The sequence below is a fragment of the Osmerus mordax genome, chromosome 8, assembly GCF_038355195.1.
Source record: "Osmerus mordax isolate fOsmMor3 chromosome 8, fOsmMor3.pri, whole genome shotgun sequence".
Taxonomy (NCBI): Eukaryota; Metazoa; Chordata; class Actinopteri; order Osmeriformes; family Osmeridae; genus Osmerus; species Osmerus mordax.
This window is the reverse complement of record NC_090057.1, coordinates 19,368,834-19,389,418: the sequence shown is the minus strand read 5'-3', so window position 1 is coordinate 19,389,418 and position 20,585 is coordinate 19,368,834. Positions and strand designations below refer to the sequence as shown.

The 20,585-nt window shown below is 42.5% G+C and overlaps 1 long non-coding RNA gene across 1 annotated transcript in view; it reads left to right on the top strand.

Annotated features, from left to right (window-relative positions):
* LOC136947174 (uncharacterized) overlaps positions 1-20,585 on the top strand; it is a 333,221-nt gene that overhangs the window by 244,571 nt on the left and 68,065 nt on the right. The window contains exon 2 of the long non-coding RNA XR_010877002.1: positions 15,594-15,717. This is a non-coding gene — a long non-coding RNA (uncharacterized lncRNA). The remainder of the gene's footprint in view (positions 1-15,593; positions 15,718-20,585) is intronic.

The following is a 20,585-nucleotide window of genomic DNA, read 5'->3' as shown; positions in this document are numbered from 1 at the left end:
CAAAGAAATACCAATGCTTCATTATAAATGTGTCTAGTAGTGAAAAAAGTATTGTATTCAATACCAGTTGACAAGCTATTTCCCAGTTAGTGTCGTAATACAGATTGTCCACATCCCCGCATAGTTGGGGTGTGTCAGATATTATAGCCCCAAGATATGGGGGACATATTGGGACTATATTTTCATTAGAAAGCGAAATACATGTTTTGATTCAAATTGGATACTCGTGTTGATACATAGTCAGGACAAATTCATCATTTCATGTGTATATTTCTTGTTTGTATCTGAACCATATTATCAATAGAAATGATGTCACTCCAGAAGAAACATGAAACATTTTGTAAAATGTGAAATGAGGAAGGAAACTGATGGGGCCACATTCATTTTTGTTGTTTTTTTGTAACTTTGGATTAGAGCTCTCGTCAACCTCCTAGCTGTGAAATGTACCTTGTTGTCACAATAAGCCTTTGTTGTGCAGTGTATACACAGATATATCATGCTGAGATGGATGCAAGATATCGATCTGGACACATAGAATTGATGTTGAGTTATTTAATCCTCCAATCTTCTGCATTATGCATTATTTACGTATTATAATGCATGCATAACATCTAAGCAATACGTAAATCATTATAATGATTGATAGTGTAATAATATAATTACTCATTATAATGTATGAAAACAGAACATAGAAGTCAGAAGAAGTACCTTGCTAACATGGTGCCATATATGGTATGATATATATAAATATACATTTACAAAAATGTTGAACGTGTAGTTGAACTCAACTACATAAACTCATCCTTCAATTCCCATTCCACTACCCCGTAGAATGTTTCATTAAATGTCGCACAGTTCACACCATTACTTAAGCTCTTTTGGGATTTGTAAACTTGGAATTGCTGCATTAAATACTTTTTTCTCTCTGAAATGTGAGACTGGAAAAATAAATAATGGAGTGGATTTCAGCAGGGTGAATATTTTGCTGCTAGGCAACAGTTGTTGGCATTCAACATGAACCTTCAAGTAAAGTGAATGGGGACAGGGGGTTGGATGAGTAGACCAAAATAGGTGATAAGGACAAAACATCCTTTGCATCTAACTGACACACAAATGGTTGTGACAGATGGTTTACATTTGAGGCGGTTGGATATCAATGTTAGATATGTGAAAGGCCAGTTCAACTAGTATTGCCATTGCAACAACCGAATATTTGAAGCTCCTTTATTTGGTCATTCTCCCCAGTTCTTTGAAAGAAAGAATTTCCATTTGACAGAAAGCATTTCCATTTGAGCAACTGCTCACTCCTTGGTCCCTTTAAACAATTTATACAGCTGTTCCCTTTAAAATGGAAAGATTTTGTATATTTGACTCAACAATAACACAGTCATAACAAATGAGTACACATACTTTTATGCTCAACACTGGTCACCTCGGCATAGAAACGTTTTATTTCCCACAGCCTAATTTCAATATACCATAGAAGTTCCTAGTCCTTCACAGTGTTGGGTTAACGCTATGGGTGTCAGCACAGATAGCATGTGGGTTGACATTGACTTTCTCACCCGTCCAGACCCATTTTCTGCACCGGATTTGTATTTGGATATTTATAATCTTGGGGCACAAAATATTGCTATTGCCTGGGCTGGGTGTCTCCACCAGTAGCCCTCTTCTGAGTGCTGGAGGTTTGGCTTTTATTCAGCCTGCTGGGTAAATTAGCCATTGTCATCACATGAACCTCTGCGGGGTGCAGGTGGCTGGTGCTGCAGGGGAGCGGTGACACACAGTTCAGTTGATGCACACACAAACACATTTAAGCACACAGTGAAAACTGCTAGAAGTGTGGAGGTGGGTGAGGAATGTTTCTGCTTTGTGGTGCCTCAAGCGATTGTTTTCCAAACGACTTGAACGGGCGGGGATTTCATTGGTTTGAAGGCAAACAGAATCATTTGTCGCAAGATTGGTCAGGTCCTATTACAACAATTAATGTGTGCGAAAGATCTCAGCAGAAATTATTTAATCTTCCTGGAATTAATTCTAACAGCCACAGGAATGCAGGTAGTGAATGGCTCTAGAAATTATAATGTCTGCAATGTAAGTGGTTGTTTCTGTTCACACTATACTCCTTTGCATGCACATGAAAATAAAGACGAGGCGGGAGCAAATCACCGTGGCAACTGAGGTAGAAACTAGGTGCTTGAGGGCCTGGTATCTCAGCCTGGCTAGCGGAAGCATCGGGAACAGCTGCGCTCCTGAGGAGACGGTAGTGTCGGCTTGGGGGAGGGACATCGGACTGACGACAGGCTAGAACTCCGCAGTGGTTAGTTTACATTCCACAGAATCATCGGAGCCTGCTCGCACCAAACCTTGCAGTGTCATGCAAACTATGCACACACATAAATACATATGCATGCACAAGCAGACATGTGCACAAGCACACTTCCTAACATTCTTACGCAAAGCTACACACACTCCTCAGAAACGCACATGAAGGTACATGCACCCAGAATGCAGTCCCCCCCCCTGCCCCGCCCCCCTCGCAAACATACATGTCTGGATCCCAGAATTGCGTCTGAGGCTACTCCACACTCAACGCCAGCTCCAGCAGCCCCCATACTTCGTCGCCAGATAACAGCTCCAGCATCAGTATTCTATCCCCCTGCCATGTAACCTTGGCGATGGCATCACCTTGCTCCCCCGTCCCAGGGGAGGAGTCAGCGAGTTTACAGCTGTAGAGAGAGAGGCCTCCCCTCCTCTTGGGAGACACATTACCGGGGGTCAGTGCTCCAGCCTGGGGGTGCTCTTCTGCACAGTGCTCTATGTGCTCTACAACTGGTGGGGGCAGCCTGTCAGAAGACAACTACATACATCCCAAGTAATGACTTCCCTCAGTAAAGATATCGTAACATTAATTCATTTTCAATAATATTGATAGTCGATAGAGAATAATTAGGAACAGCAGTCCATTTATTGTATGTGGTGCAGCATGAAGTTGCGGAGAAATGGTAGCCTACGCTCACTAAAATATACTGAGCACCTCCAGTGGAGTAGCTAATGTTAACCACGGAAAATTGTTCTTATTGCCGAAAACAGTGGCAGCGGTAGCCATGGCGAGGGAGCAACTTCCAATGAAGAAATTATTGATAAAAAGGGTGTCTTCTTCAGTTATTGGGTGTGCTCTAGGGGTGGAACGGTACACTGAAGTCACGGTTCGGTTCATACCGCGGTTCAGACATCACGGTTCGGTACGAGTTTGGTACAACGGAGGTAAAAGCAAAACAAACCAGGTTCCTCTACGAGTGAATACGGCGCATTGAAGATGACATGTAAATTCCGATTGCGTCAGTAATGTATATGGCCCTATTTGTATGTGTATCTAATGGCTGGTAAGCTCTGTAGGGAGAAGTTGAATTTTTTATTTGTCTCGTTCCAGTGATTGAAAATGTGTCCAAACTTTTGACTGTACTGTACATGTTGAAGAATATAGGATCGAAGTGCGCAAGTGAGTTTTTCACTTGTCGTCCGCAGTGAACTGACAGTAAAAGCACTGTCTTTTTTTGGTATTTGATTATGCGTAACTGCTACATTCGTCATCGTAACGTCTAAACAATTGCAATAACACACACATTGCATATATAAATCACAAGAATAAACAGGAAAAATACAAATACAAGTTTATTAAATAAAATGATTTAATACAAATGTTTACGTTTGAATTTTGGCAGGGTAGGCATGTGCCTACCTTGCCTACCCAGACTGTATGTCACTGCCCATAACTGCTGAACCACGCCGACACACAGTGCTCGTCTTATCCACCACTCTCTCGCCTGTACTACTGTAACTGAATGGAAAACCAAAGTTTTCCCAAACTTGCAATCTTAAAACGGCCGGCGGGTCCTCTATCTCTCGTGGGTCGCCACCACTCGCCATACTCGTCCTTTGAGCTGCTAGCTAGCCTTTCTCTGACTCACGGCGGCGCCAATCAGAGCTTCAGAGCTACAAATGAGATGTCCCGAAAGAACACGAGTATCTAACAGTAGTTCCGCATTACATTAATTAATTTGCACGAGTTTTATTTATTTTTATACCGTGTATTCTCCGTGTAATTTCATGCACCGAAAAATTTCACGGCTGGAAAGTAGCGGTAGTCCCATGCGATTTCTTGTGTCATCCTTTAGCAGCGTCACCTGGGAAAATGCCCTCTCAACATGAGCGTTGGATATTGGCAGTGTGAGCAATTGAATGGCACCCAGTGCTAATTTCTGAAAACACTGATTTTTCTCTATCTTTGAACGCTTCAACTTCCATCCAAAAAGCGTCAATGGTCTGGTTACTTGAGAAGCCTGCTGATGTAACATTTCTCCATTGGCACTCTAAATTGTCCATTGAGCATGAGAACAACTCAATTGGTAAGTATTTAACTCCTGGCCTGTTTGTGGTAGACATCACAGAGGTCGGACTAAGCAGCTCCAGTTTGCGCAGCATTTCCAGTGATGAAGGTAAGCGCATTTGATATTGCACCAGAACTATTTTTAGAAAAGCCATACATCGGGCTGAAATTCCATCCTTCAACTCAGGCGTTAACGTACTTGCTTCCAGAAGCTGTTGGAATGTGGTACCTAGGTCTGCATCCTGAGGTGACAGGTAGATGTTGGACGATTTAAAATCAAGTTCCCTGAGATGATTGTCAGTGTTCATGCGCAATACGCTGGGCTTTATAACTCTTTTCAGTGTAGACATGTACCGTTTTTCAAGATCTTTAAACACACCCAGCGTGTCTCCTGTATCCAGTTGGAAGTATTTACATTTTACATTTAGTCATTTAGCAGACGCTCTTATCCAGAGCGACTTCCAGTAAGTACAGGGACATTCCCCCGAGGCAAATAGGGTGAAGTGCCTTGCCCAAGGACACAACGTCAGTTTGCATGACCGGGAATCGAACTGGAAACCTTCGGATTACGAGCCCGATTCCCTCACCGCTCAGCCACCTGACTCAATTTATTCACGGTTCTGATTTCCGTCAAAATGGGCCTGAGAAAGTGCATGTAAAGGCTATTCAATTGGTCGCTGTACATTTCTTTCAGTAGCCTAGCTGAATAACAGTGTTCTGCATTTGGTACCAAGTTGAAATGGATATGCTACCAAATCTCACTGCAAGGTTTTTGGAAAAGTTGGCAGCCCTGGTTATAGGTTCCTCAGAATCAGAATGGGATTTATTCACCATGAAAGTTTGCACAGACAAGGAATTTGCTTTGGCAGGAAGGTGCATACAATAAACATATACCTAACATTTTAATATGTGGACTATCTATACTAAGGGTACATAAACTAGCAGTACTAAGTGGGATTAGAATATAATTAAATATAAAATAAAATATAAGTTGCCGTAAATTACAATATAAAAATATAAAAATACAAATATAAAAAAAAATACAAATGTACAAGATACCATTATTGTAATGCAGTGCAAAAAGCAGTGTGTTTTAAGCAAGAAGTCATTAGAGTCAGTGTGGTCCCTTGGCCTTGTTGAAGAGGCCAACAGCGGAAGGGAAGAAACAGTTTTTGTGGCATGAGGTATTGGTCCTGATGGACCGCAGCCTTCTGCCGGAGGGGAGTGACTGAAACAGGGAGTGTCCAGGGTGGGAGGAGTCGGCCACAATCTTCCTCGCTCGCCTCAGGGTCCTCGAGGTGTGCAGGTCCTCGAGGGTAGGCAGATTGCAGCCAATCACCTTCTCAGCAGTGAGGATGATACGCTGCAGTCTGCTCTTGTCCTTGGCAGTGGCAGCAGCGTACCAGACGGTGATGGAGGAGGTGAGGATGGACTCAATGATGGCTGAGTAGAAGTGCACCATCATTGTCTTTGGCAGGTGCACCATCATTGTCTTTAGCAGGTTCTCTAATCATATATTCAAGGTTGCTTGGGAGAAGTTGCATAGCTTTGTTTGCAACTAGATCAAGTGAGTGACAAACACAGCGAATAAGCTGTAGATAGGCTGCTTTTGTTTGAGTAACGTGAACACTGAGTGATTTTTTCCGACCATCACACTTGCCCCACCATGTTTTTTGATGTCCAGGCCACACATCCTCAGAAAGGCTTTGATTGCGTCAGTAATTCCAGTAGCACTTGCGTTGTGAAGATCAACAAGCCCCAAATAAGTACTAACAAATTTGCCGTGTTTCTGTGAGCGGTACTTAACACACAGACACAGAAGTTTACTCATTGATATGTCCGTGCTTTCGTCAAGGTAGAGAGAATAAGGAGACTCGCCAATATCTTGCTGTAGATCCTCTCTGAAGTGTGGTGCCAGGACAGACTTTATAACTAACTGCGGTACACTTGGTTCTGTGCATTTTGACTGTTCCCATCTCCTCGTGCAAAATATCTGACAAGTCATCCACTGCGTTGATGGAAGTGTGGCAAGCTACATAGGTTGCAATTCTGAGTTCACAACGTTTTTGGTCGTAATTTATTGTGCCTCCACTATTACCAGCCATTGGTACTGTAAATGATTTCATGCTGGGCACACAACGGGACTTGTGCTTCTTTGTGGAAGCATGATCTTTCAGATCGCTGAGTTGAACCCTGATCTCCGTGTTACAATATTTGCAACGGACTTTACACTCATCTTGTGGGACAGACTCGATCCACATTTTCAAGTCCGGATCTGTCTCCCACTCTTTTCTGTAATAATAATAGTTTTATACTTCCCCCACTTCGGCATTTTTTTACTTTTTGAAAAACAATGCAAACCCAAGTTATCTACGACATGCTTTAAGCAACTTCATGCTAGGTAGGCCTACCCTATAGGTCAGCCTCTGTCCCTTGCCCTTCCTGTATTCAGTTCCTAATAGTGATTGAAAAATAACACATGCCAATCAAATAGTTTGTTTGAATGTTTTCAGTCTTTAAAAAAAGCGCCCAATTGTAACGAAACCCGCCCAAATTTAATCAACCCGCCCAAGGCTATTTTGCCCCGCCCAGCATTATCAAAAGCAGCCCAATGTGGCAACACTGTTTCTGACCGCACAGACATATAAAGGCAGGGCTGGACTGGGACAAAAAATCGGCCCTGGCATTTTTGGCCCAGGCGGCCCACATTCACCGTGACTAGTCAGACACATTCCCTGCAGACAGAGTCTGCATTCTATAATATGAGTTGCCTAGTGTTCTGCGTTCATGTGATAGTTTTTTATCCTTCAAGGGTCTCAAGACTTATCTGTTGATCTTACACTTAAATAATGAATTAATTCTTAAGTTATGATTTGTATGTTAAAGGTATGTAAAAATATGAACATATTGATATTTGATATTGTTATAAGGCTACTATTTTGCTTAATATTGGCTTAGCAATTTTAAAACAGTTTACTGTTAATTTGAATTATTGTAATATTTATATTTTGTCACTTTGGACAAAAGTGTCTGCTAAATACAATACAGAAAAACACACAGCCTCCCTCCCTTCCTGAGTCCCTGTTAATTTGCCCACTCCTTACCACGTCGTCAACTACTCTTTCTTCCATCTTCTCCTCACTCGCTCCCATGGCCCTGTCATGGTCACTCTCCTCCTCCTCGGCTTCTTCCCTGACCCTGTCAGTATGTTTCTGCCTCTCTGAGCCAGCTACCTCTTCTCCTTCCTCTACAGGTAATGCTGATGTTGAAGCAGCTAAAGCTCCCCCAAACATGTTCGAAATTTTTGCACATTTTGTGGCATTCGCCTGTAAATATTAAAATAAAATATTTTTGTCCCTTAAAGATCCTGTAAAGTAAATTCCATGTTTTGCTTCTAAGTACATTATATATGTGTGAAATGAGTTCCTGAAAGCATGTGCAAAGCGCTAAAACTTTGTCGCACTGAAATGTGGAGTTAGACCGAAGAACAGTTTCCCTTCAGTTTTCAGATCAGGTTTTGATGGGCGGAGCCAAAAAAGGCCCTATCTACGTCATTTCGGAGCCGTACCGTGAATCGCCCCCCGGCCGTTCATCCTCCGGTCGCACCTGGACCATCCACCGTCGCCAGCAGTTCATCACTCAGTCCTGTGTGCTTGTTATAATTATACTAGATAACTTTTCCAGAGGTATCTCTGCTATAATTAGTGCAAACCGCTAACTTGATATTAGGCTACTCGGTGTAGAATGATGGTATTTTGGTGAAATGGTAGCTAATGTGCTAGAAGTAGTTGGAGAGCTCACTGTCTGCTGTCTTTGCTGTAAATGTTTACTCCTGTGTTACAGCTCAGGGGAATATTTCATTTATATGCATCTGTATGTTTCACTCATTGAACAAATACATTCTAATTCTATACTGTTTTGTTCGGCTTGACGTAGCGTCCATTATCTGGGTCGTAGGTAGCTTACTTGAGAGAGGCGGCGCCTTCCAGCGAGGGGGCCAAGCTTCAGCTCCTTCAGGCATGATTTTCTGCTGATTTTCTTACAATTTCAAAGCCTAATTTAACATACTTAAACATACTCTTTAACTTTTCTGCACCTTCCTTGCGTTTTGGTGGTCGTTTCTCCATTTTAGCGATGCTAAACTTTAACAATGCTAAACCAGCATACGCATTAGCCAACAGCTCGTGTCTCAGGGCCTGCGGGACGCGATATTATGAATCAGGGGAAGGGGGTTCCTGGATTTGATTGGGTCAGGTCAGTGCCAATAATGAAAATTAACCAATGGGCCGCTGTCAGTTCTCTATGGGCCGGCCTGACCAAAAACATTTTTACCAATGGGCCGCTGTCAGTTCTTTATGGGCACCGGCCCGACCCCCCCCCCCCCCCCCCCCAAAAAAAAAGCCTTCAAATTATATCGGCGATTCCAGGGGCGGAGCCAATGGAGGGGCACGGAGTGGCACGTGCCCCCCCTGGAATCTGATTGGTTCTCAGGTGCCCCCCTATTTTCATTTTGCTCTGAATGATGTCAATCTCAATAAGAAATCATTTTAGATCCTATAGCGATCTAGCCTGGTCCTAACCAGACTCTCGTACATTTCATTTGTACAGAGAGTCCGGCCTCGCTCCGTTGACAAGCGTTGACCTTGTAGGCGGGTACTCTGTTGAAGTTTAAAATTATTGGATCTGCCCAGAGCCACTCTGATTTGCCATAACCAATCGCTAGCGTTCGCCTTAGCCAATTCCTTCACCACTACTGTAACAGAGCTAGCTGCCGTAGCTGGAAAATCAAACTGTTCCGGAACCCCGTGGGGAGGAGGGCCACAACATCATGGCCACCAACAAAACTCAGCAAAACTTGTTCTTGCTCCGGCTTTAGCTTATGGATATTCGGCAGCGTTGCTACAACGGACCGAATGACTTCGCTCGCATCTTTCTCCGCCGCCATTACGGAACTACAACACAAACTAGCGCACAACATCAACGTCATCGTTCTCAGCCACTCCCTCTGTTCGCTGATTGGCCGGTAGAAAATTAACCAGAGACATCTGACTTACGTACCTCATGGCCAGACCTAGTACAGAAGCAAAATCAAAATTGAGCGGAAGTACGTAGGAGGACAGAGCCAGGCTAATAGCGATCTGCCTGGACAGAACATGACAGAAGCCATATATTCCCGCTTTTCCTAAAGGTTACACTCTGTGGACAGCGTAAACTGAGGTAGGTTTTGATGGTGTGTGTATATAGGATACATGAATTGTAATTATACAATATTATTTAAATCGCACATTCCCCAGATAGCACTGTTTTAGTGCTGAATTGGCCTTTTGCGACGACAACATTTTGCAGCATTATTGTAGATTTTTCTTAGGATCCGTGCTCATTCTCAAGACAACCAGTTTGAATGTTACATACGTCCGTTTTGTAAGTAGCACTTTCTTCCCTTGGTCTAACGGTTAAGATAACAAAGCTATGATAGATATAGTTAGCTAAATAAAATATAAATATTAGCTATTATTGTAATTCTGTTAACGTAATGCAAGACATTTAGGATTTTATGTCGACTTAAATTGCTAGCTAAATGTAACTGCTAAGCTAAGTTAGGGCTATAGTTCTATGTCTAGGTTAACTTGTTTGAGGTGCGGATTCTAGGTAAATTTCTGTTATTCTCTCTGCCCTCAGCACGTTAGCAATCATAGCTGCACCATCACCGTGGCAACCACACAGACACGCGCCACTCAGTCTCTTACACAGGTGATTGGTATTAGCTGATTAGTGGAGTCACAAGACAGAGCTATTCAGTCAACTCGTCTCATTAAAAGACTAACGGTGCGTTCACACTGCAGCGGAGCGGGCGGCGCATCGGCTTCCAATTCATTTTCAATGAAACCAGGCGTTGACGCTCGCATAGGGCATTGTAGGAAGGCGAGCGGAGCGGAGCGTTGCAGGTTGGATTTTCTAAACGTTATGTAAATGAGGAGCATGAAAACGCTAGCGTTGGCCAATCGGATTGGTTTCTTGTTTCTTGTAACGTAGCAACTGTTGGTCATGGTAAACATTTCTAGGTTTTACAATTTCAATTTATCGTATGTGTCTGCACACCTAGTTCTGTTCAGAACAAAGTTACGGAATGTGACGAGCCTGAATTTAAAGATTACATTAAACTAATAATGCATGGTACAGGGTTGCCGACGTTGTCAGTGTCCCTAGTGTGTTTTTATACTTCTAAATTCCGTCTGGTCACATTATGTGACTGGTCTGTGCCACTGCTAGCTTGCTAGCCCAGCCTACAAACGACTGGTTGAGTGGCCGGTGACGTAACATGTATTCTACTGTAATCTTGCACTAGTAAAAATTCGGTATTTTTAGACAAATGTTGTGTAAAAGTGGTATTTTGATCGATATTGTGAGTACATGAACCCAAGTCTGCACGCTTGGTCATGACTACAACAGTGACCTTAGAGAACTACAACTCTGTATTAACTTTTCTAACACGCCCCCGAGTGTGGTGTACTGTGGGAGGGCAAGCTGTGCAGAGCGTTAAAAAACACTGCAGTGTGAACGCACCGTAGGAGCACTATTACACAACTACTATCACTACTAGTGCTGCTACAACTACTGCACCTGCTGATATATCTTATGCCACTACTACAACTACTAATTCTGCAGATGCTGCTAATATCTCTTTTACTACTATTGCTAATGGAACTGTTTTATTCTACTACGCCACTGACACTACTGTATCTGCTACAGCTATTACTATCCCAACTATAATTTCAGCTGTTAAAACTATAATATTCTTGTTACGACTAGCCTACTTCTTCTACGGTTTACCAGTTAAGCTTTCAGCTTCTCCCGCATTGTATTTAAGCTCTTAGCTTTGTTAGATGATGCAGTTCAGCTTCCACATTTCTTCTTTTGTGTGACTCAAAAAAAAATTGTATTAATTTCAGCTTTCAGTTTGCGGGTATTTTCTCATTTTCTGTATTTTCAGGTATTTTAAAAAATTAATTTCAGCTTTCAGCATTCCAACGCATTTTCTGTAGGAAATGCACTTTCTAGTTTTTATTGTTTCTTTTTGCCCCCCTAAGGATCCGTCAATATTTGGCCTACATAGACAACGTTTGTGTCTATGTAGGCACAAATGTAGTTTCGTCTTGTTAGCGATTGAGTTGCTTGTATTTTTATTTACGTTCCGTTGCACGGTTTAGGCTGAACTTGAGTTTTTGTGGCAAAAAGTGCCTTGTGTCAACAAAGGGTAGGCTACTCAGTGCCAACGTCACAGCGTCAGCACACGTTAGCAACGACGGATGGATACAACGTGCATAGATGTTCTGTTGCACAGCGAGGAGCCTATCGTATCGTGCCGTGGTGTAGGCAACTAGCAGCACATGTAGGCTACATTTAAGCAAATCAAGACTTGCACGTACATTTAGTAATGTCACATTAAATAATGTATTTAAACTCAAGCTTGTGTGGTGCGTCGCTGTCTTCAATGCCACAGACAAAACTTTATGTCAAAAGAAACATTGTCATTTCCGGCGCTTTAGCCATTTCCCCCTAAATACATGTCAAGGTTATTTACGTTTTTGGGGGCATATTTTCAGTTAGCAGATGGTAGCTTACTGTTTGAATCGCGATTCCATTTGAAATACTGCCGGTGACAACGTTGTTACAATAGCTTGTTTCAAACGGGGTTCTTAATGAATTATGCAATATGAGTAGGCTAAATGCTTGAAAATATCACTAGATGGGAAAACTTAAGGGGACGGACCCATCTGCAAACGATGCAAGCAAGCATACTACAATTTCCCCAGAAATTGTACCCTCTCTAGTTTGGAAGTGGTTTGGCTTTTTGAAATCCGACAAAGAGCAGAGCAATGTTCGGTGCAAATTGTGTAGTAAACAAACAGGTGGCTACAAAGTCTGGTAATACGACAAATCCCAAATCAAACACGACGTATCTGGAGCAGACGCCATGTTGTCAACATCTCCAGGGCAACCGCTTGCTAGGTCCGTAAATCTTTTGCATACCTCTGGAGAGGTACGCCAACGGTTTTGCGGATTTATTAGAACGTCTCTGGACCAATAAGAACAGCCAATTATAATCCTAGTATATAAGAAACCTTTTTTTACCACCTGAAGCAAAATCACTCGTTGGAAAATGCAGAAAGTGTGAGTTTGCGCCAAGGTATTGATAAAAAGCAACGTTTTAAAAAGCTTAAGTTACTTGACCCCAGGTACGTGCTCCCTGGCTGCAAACATTTTTCTCACACCGCACTGCCTAAACTTTATGCAGAGTTTAGGGAAAAAGTTGAGGAAGAGACTTATTTTGCTACTACTACGGATCTGTGGTCTATCGTCTTAATTATCGTTATCGAATGGAAATATAAATATCTATATCAATAACATTTTAACCATATCGCCCAGCCGCCCGGTCTCTGTTGCTGTGTTTGTTAGCAATGTGCTTACTGTTTAGGAAAGATGTTTTGTTGTTGTTGTTGTTTGTTTATGGTTTTCTGTGTGTATGTATTATTTTGTTGTGTGTGTGTGTTATAGAGACCAACATATGTGTTTCACCACCACGTGTTTAATATCATCTGATGTCCCTTGCTCGGAATTAGAATAAAGTAGAAAACAAAAACAAGGACATTTCTTTGTCAAAAAACAAACCCCAAAAAGAGAACCTTTCTTTACTGTGCCGTTAATCTTTGGAACACCCTACCACCAAACATCAGATCTCTGTCCAGTCTTGCAAACTTCAAAAAGGCAATTCACCATTTGTTCGCAAGCTAGATAAATTGTTGTGGGAATTTTTTAACTGTATATTTTATATGATGATTATGTATGACTATGTTTCTTTGATCTGTAATCTGTATATATATGTCATACATGTGTATTTGTTAATTGTTCGAACCCTGGAAGATTAGCCCTTATAGGGATAAAGGGTATCGCAATAAACAGAAATAAACAGGTGCATACAGCAAGCATATAAGAATCTTAAAAAGTGTGTGCAGTCCATAAATATAAAATGTATGGACTGCATTAAAGATTTACAACAAAATACTAACAACACTGTACAATATAAAATAAAATATAGAGTAAAGGAGTGCAGTAAGGCTGTGCGCAATAAGTGATAGATGAATGATGATTAAATAAAATATCAAATTAATTTCCTTCCCTCTTCGAAGATTTATTTTGATGTGCTCAGCAACAACAAAGATATAAGATTATTTAAACTAGAATGTGCATTTCCTGCAGAAAATGCGTTGGAATGCTGAAAGATTTTTTTTTTAATTGCTGAAAATACAGAAATTAGAAAATACCCGCAAGCTAAAATCTGAAATGAATTTTAAAAATGTGTGAGTCACACAAAAGAGGCAGTGTGGAAGCTGAACTGCATCATCTAACAAAGCTAAGTGCTTAAATACAATGCGGGAGAATACGTTTGAACGTTGTGAAGCAATTGAAGAAATAGTTGAATATCAAGAGGCAGTGTGGAAGCTGAACTGCATCAACAAAGCTAAAAGCTTAAAGATCCTGTAAAGTGGAATTAAAAACGAGTTTCAAGTTCACCACACCACAGAATAATGTGTTATTAACTACCCATCCAAATTCGAATGAAAAAAAACACAGACAAGTATATTCAATTAAGCTTTGAAATCGTTCGAAAATCAGCAGTCTTCTCTGTTCGAGACTGGGGGGGCGTGTCGCCAGAAGGAGCTGAAGCTCGGCCCCCTCGCTGGAAGGCGCCGCCTCTCTCAAGTAAGCTACCTACGACCCAGATAATGGACGCTACGTCAAGCCGAACAAAACAGTATAGAATTAAAATGTATTTGTTCAATGAGTGAAACATACAGATGCATATAAATGAAATATTACATTTACATTTAGTCATTTAGCAGACGCTCTTATCCAGAGCGACTTACAGTAAGTACAGGGACATTCCCCCGAGGCAAGTAGGGTGAAGTGCCTTGCCCAAGGACACAACGTCAGTTTGCATGACCGGGAATCGAACTAGCAACCTTCGGATTACTAGCCCGATTCCCTCACCACTCAGCCACCTGACTTCCTTATATTCCACCTGATATTCCCCTGAGCTGTAACACAGGAGTAAACATTTACAGCAGACAGCAGACAGTGAGCTCTCCAACTACTTCTATCACATTAGTTACCATTTCGCTGCACGAGAAGCCGTTTGTTGGTGAACCCCGTCTGTCTCTGGTCCATGTTAAAACTGTCCGCCGTGAAATGGTCAGTGGCCCAGAGGCGGCTGTTGGAGTTTATCCGAAGCTTTCCATGAGCGTGGCTAAAAACAGACAAAATCTATCCACCTATTTTTCCTTTCATTATATTCAGGGAACTTAAATGGTGTTGCAGCGCAGCTGGAGTTCTTGCATCCAGGGAAGATGCAGTTGCGGGCGGTGGGAGACATCATGAAGCTAGCTAGCTAGCTTCATGATGTCATTATTGTAGCTGATGTAAGCTGATGTAAGCTACAATAACAGTACAGCAGGAGGAGCCATTCAGTGATCTGACGTAGATGGGGCGAAATGACGTAGGGCATTTTTTGGCTCCGCCCATTAAAACCTGATCTGAAAACGGAAGATAAACTGTTCTGCGGTCTAACTCCACATTTCAGTGCGACAAAGTTTTAGCGCTTTGCACATGCTTTCAGGAACTCATTTCACACGTATATAATGTACTTAGAAGCAAAACATGGAATTTACTTTAAAATCTTTAAATAGCCTATAATATGGGAGAAGGTGAAAGCTGAACTGTTAAACAGAAGAAGCAGGCTAGCTAGTCGTAACAAGAATACTATAGTTTTAACAGCTGAAATTATAGTTGGGATAGTAATAGCAGTAGCAGATATAGTAGCAGATATAGTAGCCTATCATTGAGTGCCTTTACTCGGCTTTCTTAGTAGGATTCAATGTGTTGATTGAATGAAACATACAGCAGTAGGGCCGATACAGGAAGACACAGCGACACTTTGTTGCAGAAGGATGATGGTGCAAGTTTTGTCCGTGGAGCATACAACGATTAATAAAAAAGAATCATGTAGATGCGTTTATTGAGTAATCGCATAACTAATTACACATGAAAACAGAGTAATCGCATTATTGGCATAAACCGACAATTGCTATCGGGTTTCTTATGGTCAAGTGAACGCACTCAGTGGCGTAGTAGAACAAAACAGTAGAAGTTAGTAAAAGAGATATTAGCAGCATCTGCAGAATTAGTAGTTGTAGTAGTGGCATAAGATATAGCAGTATCAGTAGTGGTAGTAGTTGTGTTGTGGTGCTATTAGTCTTTTAATGAGACGAGTTGACTGAATAGCTTGTCTTGTGTCTCCACTAATCAGCTAATACCAATCACCTGTGTTAGAGACTGAGTGGCGCGTGTTTGTGTGGTTGCCACAGTGATGGTGCTAGAATCCACACCTCAAACAAGTTAACCTAGACGCAAAACTATACGTCCAATCCAAAAAATATGGATATTTTCCGAGACCCAAGACTCTGCCGAAACCAGAGATGTCCTTTATATGTCTGTGCGGTCAGAAATACGAGTCTACCGGCAGTTTCGAAATCTTGTTCTTTTTGCTTTCTCTGACGAATTTGTCACCAGATTTGCATTGGACTCTATGGGGCGAGAGTTGGACTTTGTCTCGCTTTCGTGGGGCTCTGAACAAATGTGTAAGTCTGTCGGATTCTACAGACAACTGTCTACGAACAGCACAAAATTAGCTATCTATTGATCCAAAAACGAAGCATGAAGAACGAAAATTGTGGCAATGCTGGCAAACTAGAAATGTTTTTTTCAACGACATCCGAAGCTCCCCTCCACTCTAAGCGTTTCAGTCTGCCTTCTAGCACTCAGCACTCTGTAAATCTCAGAAACGGTTTGAAAAAGTCATGAAACATCAGTGATATTGAAAAAAGTTGAATAGATATCAAAAAGCTGAATTTAAAAAAAAATAGTTTAGGGTTTTGTCAACATTTTAAAGTTTTAATGGTGGATGTAGCTGAAAGATTGAGGAAGAAGAAGGATTTGGAAGTTTAAGAAGTTTAAGAGGATTGAGAGGATTTGAAAAAAAAACATTGGAAAACCATGTTAAAAATATTATGAATATTGATTTATATTAATTCAAGCATAAGAGGTACAAACTTCCAACAATCAGCACCTAAACATGCAAAACATGTGGCCCAGCTTTGGGCCCACATCTCTCATAAACCACATCCAAATAGCACATCACAGCAGCATTTGATGGACAAACCTCCAATTTGAAACTGTATTCCGACGTACATGCACTAGTTGAAAGGAACAGCAAGTCTCAAGAACATACATTTCTTTCCTCCAGCAGACCAAACTATAATGAGGGAGGTCCATAGAGTGCTGTGCTGCTGGATCTTGGGTGCAGTTGCCCACAAGGCCCTCCTGCCTCTGTGATAGTCTGAGGAGAGAGAAGCGCCCCTCTCCAGCCACAGACGGCTCCTGTTCTCAGCTCATTATCCAGACCTAATGGAAAGGTGATGGGGAGTGTAGATGCAGGAAGACTTGAACATTCCCCAGAGAGACAGACAAGCAAGCAGGCAGACAGACAGGTAAACAGACAGACAGGCAGTAAAGTGGCAGCAGGCAGAGAGGCAGGAGCAGGGATATAGGATGGACGATCTGGGATAGACAGACAGAGATAGATCCAAACCTGACTCAGACACTGATTAAAACAAGACTAGAATGGACTAAAAAAGCCAGACCAGAACTGCCAGGCAAAAACACACATGCGGTTCACTCGCATCCTGGTGGGAGGGCATAGTCCCACAAAGATCAATGCTAATTTGGTCTTTGTTGGCTGAAACGGGAATATAATTTCAATTTATGAATGCCGGCTGCTCCTTGGGGAAAAACTTAATGAAACTTTCAACACCACCCCAAAAAGCTGCAATACGATTGCTTTTATCCAAGGCAAAATACCCTTCCTCTATTACTAAAATGTTATTGTTATTTATTGTGGATGGTTACACTGCTGTGGTCTGTTCTGAGCATTTCAGTGGTTCTCTCCCCTTCTCAGCTCTCCTCTGTGCACATACACACAATTATATGGAGGACGTGACAGAGTGGCATTATTACGTCTGCTTATTGTGTGCATGACACACACGTCTAGATCAATAACTCATATCTGAGCCAGGCCAACCATCAACATTATGTTGCAGCAATAACATAAAATGGCCCATTTGTCAGCATGCCCGTTTGCTGGGAAATGTCGGGTTGGGAGGGTATTATGGGGTGTCTGTCTCGCCTCCTCAGCCACGGGCCCCAGACACTGGTGGTGTCACCGCTGTCCCTGACAACCATCATCCCACACGCCTGCCTGCCAGCATCAATTCTGTCTCCCCTCTCCTGGCGGATTGGGGAGGAAGTGCTCCTTTGTCGAGACGCACAAACAACATCTGCAGCTGCAGAGTCGTGAACTGGGCCCTCCCTCTGAGCCCTTGCCTCCTGCCAAGTCTGCCCACATTCGTTCTCATCTACTCAGGCCATCCTCCACTCTTTAACCTCCTTTCTCCGGAAGTAGAGATCCCTTCTTTCATGTTTGCTTAGCACAATCCCAGGTAGACACTCAGGACTCGGAAGGGAAAATGTGGTTGCGCTGGCTACAGTGTAGCACAATAACAGTGTATTATATATTGTATTTACGATATTTATGTACCAACCGTGGTACTCGGCAGTCTCTATCCTCCCAGTGCCTATGCATAATTTTGCAGCTGAATTGTGAGAAGTTGGACTTTAACTCAACTATAATGATGAGTATACTTAACTTAGGTTCAGCATCTGTGTTTATCTCTTGGGCAGACAACCAACTTAGTTCTGCACCAGCCCCTTTTGTGAGTGTGTTTATGCTATGAATGTGTTTATGTTTATGTGCGTGAGACAACTGTGTATGTTCTTGCTGGTATGTTTATTTTTATGGTGTGTGTCTATTTGTAAAGTAGTCATGTTGTGCGTTACGCATGTGTGGTCCTGTCAGAATCCGGAATCCTTCATGGAAAGAGTCTTATAGATTCCATCAATCACATAGACGTCCTTCACTTGACACGTGTCACTCCTGCAGGTGATATGCACATTCACAGCTGAACAATAAATGTCACTCAATCAGCTCCCAGAAGACACATGATAGCTGGATAGAGAAGCTTGATACCTACTTCTAGCCCAGCACCTCATTGATGAGTGAAAGAGCTTAAACCAAACCCTATTTTAATAGGAAAACACTAACAGAGGGAGACTGTGATTCCACCTAGAAGGAGATTGATTGACTGACCTCTTATGTTTTTGCCTGTGTGGTCCTCTTTCCTCACAGATGAGTGACACATGAAGCAGTGTAAGTTGTGGGGAGGGGATTATTTCACTGCACCGTCACACAACATCAAAGTGGACGAAACTGAATACCTTATATGGCTTTCCTCTCCTCAATTATCCTCTCCAGCCATCTTTCTCTCTCACTTATTACTTTCCTCTCTCTGGCTTGTGTGTCTGCTGACACTTCCAGCATGCCGATGGTTGTGTATTTAAAAAGTGGAGTTGATGTGTCCAGCAGAAGGAAAATGTCCCACCAGCAGTGTGATTGTTTAGTCTGCCCTCGCCTCCTAGTGTGTACTTGTTGAATCTTGTGGCCCAAGCAAGCTCGAGGTCCTAGCAGCCATTTGCAGCTGGGGTATGAGGTAAAAAGGGATCAGCATTTTGTAAGAGGGTTAGACTGGGTTTAAAGATGAGATTGCATTGGCCCTCTTATTGGTCGTTTTCAGAGGAGTCTGGCACAGTGCTATGAGTCCTTTCTGTTCACACGGTTAGTCAATCAGATTTGAGCCCTATTTAGTGTCAGGGTCTGGGAGAGAGGCGGGGGGAGGCTGTCTTTAAAGCATCCGCTAATAGGGGTCAGGGGAGATAGTGTGCCAGTGTTTGGGAAACACCGTCCTTAAGAGAGGATGGGGGGGGGCATTGGAGTTATTTCTTCCTTATTGTTCTCTGGGGGAACGCAGTGTAAGCACTTTAAGAGTGCTAGAGCTACAGACCTAAACATTAAAAAAGGCTTTTGAGTATGAACATTTTTTAAGAAGGTTAGTTGTAATGCTTCTTGACGTTCCAAATATTATTTTTTTATATTGTCTGATTAAAGAAGAATCGGGATCCTTATGACCTCCCAGCTAAACAAATATTGCAACCCGTCAAATTCAACCCAATCAGATTCAACGGAAGGAGTTTAGAGTAAACTGTACAGATCTGCAGTATCAACCAAAAGTGTATGCACTCCATGACAATCGTTGAACTTATCACCTTACCAGAGCTCCTACAGATTCTACACATGTAATCACAGTCAGGAGTGTACTGTAGACTAATGGTTGACTAACGTGACACATCAAGTGTAAAAGCCATCGAAGTGGAAGCTGATATTATGAACAGACATGCAGAACGGCAGACACAGGGAAGAAACAAGAAGAGAATAATGCAGAAAGGGAGGGAGTCTGAGACAAAGGGAGGAGTCAGGTAAGGGAGGTATGGATTGAGGACTTATAGCTGCAAACCCAGAGTGAAAAGCTGGTTAGGCTCTCTCACTAGGTCCTCTGACATGCGTTCGTCCGGGCAGGAGCAGAGAGCAGGGGAGGGCACGGGACACGCATGGCTGGAACACTGGAAAAAAAGAGACAAAGGAAAAATATGAAGACGAGAACTGAGGAGGGAGGTCTGTAAGACATAAGAGGTAAAGAAAAAGAGTGTTGCAGGCGGATGGAGAGAATAGAGAAATGAGAGGGATGGCGGGGTGAGGAGAGGACAGCACAAGGCTGACAGGCATACTAGCAGGTGGGGATGGGGCTGAGCGAGGCGTTGGGAGATAGGGGTAATGTAGCAGAGAGAAATGAATGGCCCGCAGCTTCAGGTTATTGCTGTTTATAGAACTCCCGTCCTGCTTTAGTCAGGACTTCTAACCCTTAGGCTGCACTCTTCATCTTGCTTTCTCTTTCTCTCTGTTTCTCTCACTCCTCTCTCAGGGCCTCATGTACTAACGCTTTTGCGCCCACTTCAGGCGTATTTGTTTCGCAATTTGCGCGTAAAGGCATGGCGAGATATGTACAAACATGACGCACTGAGGTAAAAGTGCAGACTGCTTGTCGCGGGAACTGAAAATGGCAAATTACGC